We start from the raw sequence: 386 nt of genomic DNA on the forward strand, positions 1-386 counted from the left end.
GCTTGTCGCTGTGACAGTACCACGCATTCGATGTGCAGCGTGTCGATGTGATTGGCCGGTATTCGACCAGTGTTCTCGTGCTGCTGCTGGGCTTTCATCATGCTGTTGAGCATGTCAGCATCGCTCTCCTTGAGTGGACTACCTGTTAATGTAGCCGAACCGTGAACGCTGCACCGTTTAACCGATGGAGACGAGAGCTGCAACGACCTGCAGTAAAAACAGACACGGATCAACCTCCACCGAGGAACGGTATGAACCAAGACACAAGGCCATGCAGACAAAACCGATAGGAGGCAGCAACCAGAGAGAGAGAGATGCAGCGATTTAATAAGTAAGGACTCTAGTTCGCTGATGTTAGTTGATATACGTGTGTCTTTAGTACAGAA

Source organism: Notothenia coriiceps, unplaced genomic scaffold, assembly GCF_000735185.1.
Source record: "Notothenia coriiceps isolate Sejong01 unplaced genomic scaffold, NC01 NC01_scaffold00016873, whole genome shotgun sequence".
NCBI lineage: Eukaryota > Metazoa > Chordata > Actinopteri > Perciformes > Nototheniidae > Notothenia > Notothenia coriiceps.